Genomic DNA, 8469 nt, shown 5'->3' with positions numbered 1-8469 from the left:
CACGTCTGGTCTCAAAGCCCGCGCTCTGGAGAAGCCAGGAGTGCCCGTCTGTGCTTCAGCCCCCGTGTTTTCCAGTGGCGCCCCTCACTCGCGGCCCACAGCCCCCCCCCGTCTCACCGGTGTCCCTCGCTCCCAACCCTCGGGACCTCATTTGTTCAGTGGTGCCCCTCACTCCTGCCTCAGCCCGCACTGCTCCAGTCCTGCCCTCCTCGCACAAACCCCCCACTTCTGTCGATGACCCCCGTCCCGTCCCAACCCTCAGCTCCTTGTGCCCCGCGGCCTGCCTGCTCTCCCCCAAAAGAGCCCTCAGGCCTCTTTCAGCTCGGCTCCCCTCACAACGGCCCTGGCCCCGCAGCCCTCGGCTCCATCGCGGGCCGCGCGGCTCCGGGACAGGCGTGCCCCTCGCATGAGTCTCGGGGACGGCAGCCCCTCAGCGACGCGCGGCTGGAGGCTGGAGATGTTCCCTGCCCCCTTGCTGGCAGAGGGGAGACAAAAGCCCGGGGCCTGGCAACTTGCCCCATTTCTAACCAACAAAAATCCCCACAAAAAAGTCTGTCCTCAGTGGGAAGATGGTGTGACGCTTCGGGGACTGGGGCTGCGGCGAGGGTTTTGTGAGGACCGCTGTGGTGATTTGTTTGTGGTGATTTGTCAACTTTTGGGGGGACGTATGATATTTCTGTGAGAAACTGGATTATGGCTTCCCCCCACACCTCCTTGTGCAAGTCTGTGGAGATATGGCGACACTTCTGTGGAAAATGGTGTGGTGAGACACAAAGCGTGTGGTGAGGTGGCGACTTCTTTCCACGCGCAGCACCGTGCGCTGGTCGGCAGTGTTTTCGCGGCCGGGTGTGCGAGGCGGGGACTCAGTCATGTTGAGCGGATTTTTTTCTGTGGAAAGTGGAGCCGTTGTGGGCTCCTGAAGGAAGTGGGTGTGGAAATGTGTGAGGGTCAGGTGCTGGGTGTGGTGTGCCCGGCCCTGGCCGGAGCGGGGGGAGGTGGTGTGGAGGAAGGAGTGTGGCACTGCGGGGAGAGCGGGCGCTGGTAACATGGCGCCGCGGGGGGGGGGCTCAGGCTGCGTTTCCCGCCCGCTCACCCTCGGCGCTGAGGAGAAGGGGCGGGGCCAGGCCGGGCGGTTGGCGGGAACGTGACTAGATCCCAGCGCCTCGGGGACAGCCCGGTCCTTTCCTCAGCCCGCTCCCGCGTCATTCCCGGGGTGGGCTGAAGGGCAGGGGTCTCGCGCGCGGTCATCTAGTCCACGCCCTGCTGTCTCCACACGACCCATCCCGCCCGCACGAGGGCTCGTCTCGCCTGCTCCTCCCGCCCGCCCTACCTGTTGCAGGGACAAGGCCCCGCGCGGGTGTCGCCCTGCCCCCACGCCCGAGGGGCCCGGCACGAGGCCTGTCCCCGCCGAACGGCGCACGTGGCGGCGCGCTGGGAGGCTTGAGCCGGATGGCGCCCGCCGATTGGCGGAGGCGTTTCCCTCCCCGCCAATCAGGAGACGGCAGGAGGAAGGCTTGCGCGCCCTGCCTTAGAGACAAGGTGGCAAAGTGGCGCTGAGGGGGGAAGTGACCCCCCCGAGCTTTCCTATTGGTCCGCCATCGGGGGCGGGGCCTCCAGCAGCGATAAAAGGCCGCGTGCCGCGCGCGCGGACGACGGCGGCGGGCAGAGAAGAGCTGGTAGAGCTGGCCAGCGGGGGGGAGCGGTAACCCCAGAAGCGCCCTGAAGAGGCGGGAGCGGCGGGTCCCTGCCGCGGCAGGGGAGCGGGGCTGAGAAGAGCTGGTAGAGCTGGCCAGCGGGGGGGAGCGGTAACCCCGGAAGCGCCCTGAAGAGGCAGCGGCGCCTGCCCCGCCGCGGCAGGAGGAGAAGGGCGGAGAAGAGCTGGTAGAGCTGGCCAGCGGGGGGGAGCGGCAACCCCAGAAGAGCCCTGAAGAGGTGGCGCCCCGGGGAGGTGAGGCCCAGCCGTAGAGCTCCTTGCACCCTGTGTGCCGGAGCGTCGGTGGGAGCGGGGGGACGTGGGGGGGGCTGCAGTTGGGGACCTACGGCCCCTCTGCAGGCCCGGGGGTGTGTCAGGCTGTGGGGAGCGACGTCCCGAGCCACGTGGGTGCTGCGTGGCTCGTAGTCCTTGTCAAGCACCGGTGACCCGCGGGGTGGGCAGCGGCTGGGCTTGCAGGTTTCCGTTCCTTCCCTTAAGACGCCATTTGGGGGGCAGTGGGCGAGGTCCCCGGCCTCGGCCGCAGCTTTCCCTTAAGGCTGTCATTCGGGGGGCGGAGGCTCAGGTCCGTAGCCAGCTCCGCTGCCCCCTTGAGGCATCATTTGGGGGAGCGGTGGGCAGGGGCGGTTTGTCTCTGCCCGCGGTCCTCCCTTAAGACGTCACTGGGGTCCGCAGCGGGGAGGGCCGGAGGGCCCCCGCAGTCCTCCCTGATGGTGTCATTTGCGGGGGGCAGCGGCCAGGTCCGTAGGCCCCCGCTGTCCTCCCTTAAGTTACCGTTCGGGTTGGCAGCGGGTCTGGTCTGAACCCCTGTAGTTCTCACTTAAGGCCTTTCGGGGGGGGCCGCGGGCCAGGTCCCTAGGGCTTGGCCCGCGGCCCCTCCTTAAGGCGTCACTTGGGGCTGCAGTGGGCAAAGGCCTGGAGGTCGCCGCTGTCTGCTCTCGGGGTCATCTTGCCGAGCTGCGGTGTGGTGCTGCCCTGCTCGCAAACGGGTCAAGCACTGACAGTCTTTTCACACCCCCAAGCCCGAGCTACGGTGTGGTGCTGCCTAGCTCTGTGGGCGGTCAAGCACTGGTGGTCACTTGAGGGGGCTTGTGCCCTCTCAAGGCCATCCCATGGGGAAGCACGAGCACACGGGGTGCCGCCAAAGACAACCAGCAGAGAAGACAACGCAAAAGCAGGTGTGAGCTGGCCTGCTATTTAATGGACAAATAAAATTGATCTGCCAGGCACCTTCTTGGTGCCTGGTGCCTTTCACCTCCAAGTTCCTGCTCCCCCTCTGCGCTGTTTCTCTTCTCTCCTGTCCTGTTCTTTCACATCCAAGTTTCCCCGCCCGCTGCCCCCTTTCATTTCTGCAGTGGTTCCCTTGCAACCACTGCGTGCTGAGGGCCTCCGGGCTGGCCACCCAGGATGCTGAATCCCTTGCTGAAAGGGATTGGTGGCAGATGTCGCTTGACTTGGCTCTCCGGGAGTCGAGTGTTGGAGACTGGCCTGGCCACCTGAGGCTGCAGCCCCGAATCCTGCAAAGCAGGTCCCCTTTGGGGGTCTGCACGTCATCCCCAGAAGGGCAAGCAGACAAGATGGCAGATGGGTCGGAGCGAGCTGACCGGGAAGGCGGAAAACGAGGCCAGCCTAACAGGAGGCACAGGTAAGAGAATTTTGACACAGAAAGTGTCTGCTCCTTGGGCTCCACCACTGAGTGGTACACCCCGGGGATTCATGAGCCTCGGGGGCTTGGGATGGTGGGATTTCCTGTGTCCCTGGTCTGGGAGGGGGGGTCCAGGTTTCCTGGCTTTATTACTGCTCATCTGAGGCTACGCTGTGAGGTTGGCCAGAGGCATTGCCCATGGGTTACGGGGAAAGTTGCAGGTTTCCGGAGGATGGTAAGTGTATTAGAAGTTCAAGCTGCTGGATGTGCACTCTGGCTCTGTTCGCTTACAGCCGGTCTCGGTCTCTGTTCTTGCAGGCCTCGGGAGAACCAGAAGGAGAAGCAGCGGGGAAGAGGCGAGGTAGGAGAAAAGCCAGGCAGAGAAACAGGGTGAGAAGGAAAGGGTCTCTGGACAGAGTGACCTCCCTGCCTTTAGGTCTCAATCATGTCTTAGCCAAATTTTGGCTGCGTGAGCCTTTGGGCGAGCTCTCTGTAACTCAGAGATGGATCTCTGCCCTTGAAGCTGTTACACTTCTGTAGCAGTCAGGTGGAAGGTGGACAACCCTGTAAGCAAGGTGTGTGTCACCGCTACCTCGTTTGTAAATCCATGGATCTGGCTGGTGGTCTTGTGCGGAGCAGCCGCCCTGTAATCGGGGTGCAGGCCAGCTGCCAAACATGACTGCCAATGCTGCAGCCTCCTATAAGCGGGGTGAGTGCTGCCTCCTAACATGCGAGGACAGGCGATATGAACGTGTGTAGCGCTGGACTTCCCGTAATTGGGAGTCCAAGTCCCCTGCCATAGCCAGCCAGCTGGAGAGGTGCCCCTGTAAGCAGGGTGGGCATAGCCGCCTTCCGCTGGGCTGAGAGACACGGCGCAGTCTGCCGCGTTGTGCAGCAGGAGGGCCTTGCAGACAGGAGCCGGGTCTCGTGGAGTGACAGCAAACTCTTCGCATCCCAGAGCCTGATGACCTTCCTGTGGCTGGGTTGAAATCTGTGGTCTCCTCACCGTTCTCTGAGTCCAGGCATCTGTCCTTCATCCTGCATCTGTGCCTGGTACTCCACATCCAGACCCCTGGGCCACCCTGTAACGAGGGGGCGAGTCCCAGGCATCCTGTAGGACGGCCAGGGTCTGCAGAGCTGTGGACCACCCTGTAAGCAAGGTCCAGGTCTCAGTGTGCTTTTGGGGACAGCTCTGTCCTTTGGCTGGCTGTTGGCCCGCCCTGTAGGCAGGGCTCTGGGCATGTCCCTTTTGAACCTTGTGGGCAGTCTGGCTGGCCAGACGGGCCGGGCCCTGTAAGGAGGGTGCGAGTCCCGTGTCTCTTGGTGGAGGGCTAGGTTCTGCAGAGCTGTGGACCACCCTGTAAGCAGGGTCCAGGTCTCCATGTGCCTTTTGGGGACAGCTCTGTCCTTTGGCTGGCTGTTGGCCCGCCCTGTAAGCAGGGCTCTGGGCATGTCCCTTTTGAACCTTGTGGGGCAGTCTGGCTGGCCAGACGGGCCGGGCCCTGTAAGGAGGGTGCGAGTCCCGTGTCTCTTGGTGGAGGGCTAGGTTCTGCAGAGCTGTGGACCACCCTGTAAGCAGGGTCCAGGTCTCCACGTGCCTTTTGGGGACAGCTCTGTCCTTCGGCAGGCTGAGGGCCCTCCCTGTAAGGAAGGCCTCGCCTATGGGCGATCTGGCTGGCCAGGCGGGCCGTACCCTGTAAGGAGGGTGCCGGTCCCAGCCGTCTTGCCTCCTGGGAGCGGAGGAGGATTTTGCAGGGTAAGGCTCGAGGACAAGCAGTTTGCAGCACGGAGCTGCTTTCCGGCCTGGGAACACTCTTCCTTGTCAGAGTGTGGCGAGCGAGAGAGAGGAGCGCCTGGGAATGAAAGCGTTTGTTATTTTCTTTTTGTTGTTAAAATCGCTGCAGCGTACTTTATTTTCTTCCCAGTGCTGGAAAGGGGCGAGATGTGTCCACATAGCCTTATTCTTCCACCTCCTCACCTAGGGGGTTAAGCACCGGCATAGATTTCTGTGACTTCTGGCTTCGGGGAGCATTAGGCCACCCCCCCCCAGTGACCTCCCTGTCTCTCAGGGTACGGGTCTTGGGCCCCTCTTGGGTGGCCAGCACGGTCCTTTGCCCACTTGGTAGCTCACACGAAGACTTCCTGCCATCCGTCCTGGGGGCAGGCTCTGTATCCCGTACCCGAGTCCCTGGAGACAAGTGCCCTGGCACTTGGCCAGCCGTTCTCTTGCGCCCCTGGCCCCGGCCTGCAGCCTGTAAGCAGGGTCCAGGTCCCCTTGATTTTCTGGGTCTTGTTCCAGTGGGTGAGGTTGGCCAGAGACGATACCCACGGGCTACAGGGAAGGTTGCGGTGCGCTGGCACCCCGAGGCATCGTGACCTCCCTGTAACTCGGGTCCAGGTCTCTGCTCCTCTGTTCTGCTGCTCCTGGCACTGTTGAGAGGGCCTCTCCCCGCGCCCTGTAAACAGGGCTGCGCCCCCCACCCGCTCTGACCCTGGGGGAGGAGGAGGCTTTGTTTAGTCCTTTGGGCTCTGTGGCTTCAGTGACACGAGGCTGAAGTTGTGGCCCTTACGTCCTCCAGGAATGGGGCAATTTTGACCCCTGGTCAAGACCGCCTGAGGTACCTGTCAGCTGGCATTCAGGTCTTTGCAGGTTTTCTCTGGGCTTCATGCCTCAGCAGCCAGCTGTGTGCCGGGAGCGCCGCCCTGTAAGCAGGGTTTCTGGTGTTGGCGGTCACCGCTCGTGGTGCCGCCCTAGCAGTTCTGTCCAGAGCCCTGGCCTTCGCACGCAGCTTCTGGCTGGCCCGGATGTCTGCCTCCCCCATCTCCGCGGACAGAGGACAGCGGCCGCAGGTCCAGGTAAGAGAGGGAGACAAGTTGCGGCCCACAGACCCATTCTCCGAGGTGGCGAGTTAAATGCGGTCTCTGTCTCTGTTTATTACAGGCCCAAGCAGAGAAAATGGCAGACCAGCAGGAATCCACTTACAAGGAGGGAAGAAAACCATGCCAGCCCAGCAAAGGTAAGGGAGTTTTGATGTGGTGACTTTTTAAAATGTTTTTTGGTTCCATCACCAAGCTGTAGACCTTGGGATCAGTGGGCCTCAGACGGCTGGATCGCTGGCACTTCCTTCTAAGCAGGATTTGTGTCCTAGCTCCTGATGTGGTCATGTGTGGATAAGTTTTCGGTGGAGTAGCGAGGATCCCGTAAACCAGAGGTATGTCCTCTCCCCCTTCCCTTTCCAAGACGGGGAGCTCTTTAGGACAGTGGACGTAGTGAGCGTGCTGTCACTCGGGTTCAAGTCTGTTCCAGCTGCAGGTGAGCAGATGCTTCCTCGCCCGCTCGCTGCTGTTATCTGGGCTTGCGTTACATCCCCCAGCTGAGCGCGGAGCTTTGGAACCTTTATTGGGTCCTTTGAGGGCTCTGACTTCTCTGTCAGGAAAGCTGTAGTTTGTGCCCGTTGTCCTCCAGGTGTGCGGCTGCTTGCTTTCTTGAACTGCACCACCTGAGCAACCGTTGTTCGGTTGACTTTGTGCCACAGAAGCCAGCGATTGGGGTGGGGGGGCGCCGTCCTGTCAGTAGGATTCCAGGTGCCTTGTGCTGCTGTCTTGTGCCATGGCACAAGTTGGGTCTGTAGGCTCGTGGCCCATGGCTTTCCATTTCCTACTGACCCAGTGTTTGGAAGCTGAACAAAGAGATTTCTGCTTCTCTCTCTGTCAAACAGAAGATGGATCAACGGGGCTTACAGGGAAGGACCAAACAGGGAGACGTTACATCTTCCTGTCCCAGTCTCTCGCTCCATGCCTTACGGCCCGGGCTGTGTCTCCCTGAATTTTTGTGGGAGCTGGGTGCTTAGATTTTTCTTCTTTGTTTTTGCAGGTGTCGGAAGGACAAGCCGCAGGCAAGCCGTGACGGGCAAAAAGCCAGCAAAACGGGGTGCGAAGGGAAGGGACTCTGGACAGAATGATCTCCCTGCCTTCAGGTCTCAGTCATGTATTAGCCACTTTTTGCATGTGTGAGCCTTTGGGCGAGCTCTCTGTAACTCAGAAATGGGTCTCAGCCCTTGAAGCCGTTGCACTTCTGCAGCAGTCGGGTGGAAGGTGGACAACCCTGTAAGCAAGGCGTGTGTCGCCGCCGCCTCTTCTCAAGGCCGTGGATCTGGTTGGTGGTCTTGCGCGTCGCAGCCGCCCTGTAATTGGGGTCTGGGCCAGCTGGCTGCCAATGGTGCAGCCTCCTGTAAGCGGGGTGCGTGCTGCCTCCTAACACGTGAGAACAACAGGCAATTTGACCATGTGTAGCGCTGGACTTCCCGTAATTGGGAGTCCAAGTCCCCTGCCATAGCCAGCCAGCTGGAGAGGTGCCCCTGTAAGCAGGGTGGGCATAGCCGCCTTCCGCTGGGCTGAGAGACACGGCGCAGTCTGCCGCGTTGTGCAGCAGGAGGGCCTTGCAGACAGGAGCCGGGTCTCGTGGAGTGACAGCAAACTCTTCGCATCCCAGAGCCTGATGACCTTCCTGTGGCTGGGTTGAAATCTGTGGTCTCCTCACCGTTCTCTGAGTCCAGGCATCTGTCCTTCATCCTGCATCTGTGCCTGGTACTCCACATCCAGACCCCTGGGCCACCCTGTAACGAGGGGGCGAGTCCCAGGCATCCTGTAGGACGGCCAGGGTCTGCAGAGCTGTGGACCACCCTGTAAGCAAGGTCCAGGTCTCAGTGTGCTTTTGGGGACAGCTCTGTCCTTTGGCTGGCTGTTGGCCCGCCCTGTAGGCAGGGCTCTGGGCATGTCCCTTTTGAACCTTGTGGGCAGTCTGGCTGGCCAGACGGGCCGGGCCCTGTAAGGAGGGTGCGAGTCCCGTGTCTCTTGGTGGAGGGCTAGGTTCTGCAGAGCTGTGGACCACCCTGTAAGCAGGGTCCAGGTCTCCATGTGCCTTTTGGGGACAGCTCTGTCCTTTGGCTGGCTGTTGGCCCGCCCTGTAAGCAGGGCTCTGGGCATGTCCCTTTTGAACCTTGTGGGGCAGTCTGGCTGGCCAGACGGGCCGGGCCCTGTAAGGAGGGTGCGAGTCCCGTGTCTCTTGGTGGAGGGCTAGGTTCTGCAGAGCTGTGGACCACCCTGTAAGCAG

This window comes from Alligator mississippiensis, chromosome 4 (genome assembly GCF_030867095.1).
Source record: "Alligator mississippiensis isolate rAllMis1 chromosome 4, rAllMis1, whole genome shotgun sequence".
In the NCBI taxonomy this organism is placed as follows: Eukaryota; Metazoa; Chordata; order Crocodylia; family Alligatoridae; genus Alligator; species Alligator mississippiensis.
Note: the sequence above shows the minus strand (reverse complement) of the source record.